This window comes from Coregonus clupeaformis, chromosome 15, assembly GCF_020615455.1.
Source record: "Coregonus clupeaformis isolate EN_2021a chromosome 15, ASM2061545v1, whole genome shotgun sequence".
NCBI lineage: Eukaryota > Metazoa > Chordata > Actinopteri > Salmoniformes > Salmonidae > Coregonus > Coregonus clupeaformis.
Window position 1 is genome coordinate 56549678 of NC_059206.1, and position 1003 is coordinate 56550680.

A 1003-nucleotide genomic window follows, 5' to 3' on the forward strand; every position below is an offset into this window, starting at 1 on the left:
GACAGTGTTATAGGGCAGTAGTTTACAGTCTATTAGCTCTAACATATGACTCCTATCTCACTCTTATGGAAACATTATGTTTCAGAGACAGGCTCCCTTTGTACTTTGCCTCTGGCAAAATACAATTGCACATAGATCATTACATCTAACCCATAACACGTTATTCACTATTGCTAGGCTACTTACAGTGGGGAGAACAAGTATTTGATACACTGCTGATTTTGCAGGTTTTCCTACTTACAAAGCATGTAGAGGTCTGTAATTTTTTATCATAGGTACACTTCAACTGTGAGAGACGGAATCTAAAACAAAAACCCAGAAAATCACATTGTATGATTTTTAAGTAATTAATTTGCATTTTATTGCATGACATAAGTATTTGATACATCAGAAAAGCAGAACTTAATATTTGGTACATAAACCTTTGTTTGCAATTACAGAGATCATACATTTCCTGTAGGTCTTGACCAGGTTTGCACACACTGCAGCAGGGATTTTGGCCCACTCCTCCATACAGACCTTCTCCAGATCCTTCAGGTTTCGGGGCTGTCGCTGGGCAATACGGACTTTCAGCACCCTCCAAAGATTTTCTATTGGGTTCAGGTCTGGAGACTGGCTAGCTCACTCCAGGACCTTGAGATGCTTCTTACGGAGCCACTCCTTAGTTGCCCTGGCTGTGTGTTTCGGGTCGTTGTCATGCTGGAAGTCCCAGCCACGACCCATCTTCAATGCTCTTACTGAGGGAAGGAGGTTGTTGGCCAAGATCTTGCGATACATGGCCCTATCCATCCTCCCCTCAATACGGTAAAGTCGTCCTGTCCCCTTTGCAGAAAAGCATCCCCAAAGAATGATGTTTCCACCTCCATGCTTCACGGTTGGGATGGTGTTCTTGGGGTTGTACTCATCCTTCTTCTTCCTCCAAACACGGCGAGTGGAGTTTAGACCAAAAAGCTATATTTTTGTCTCATCAGACCACATGACCTTCTCCCATTCCTTCTCTGGA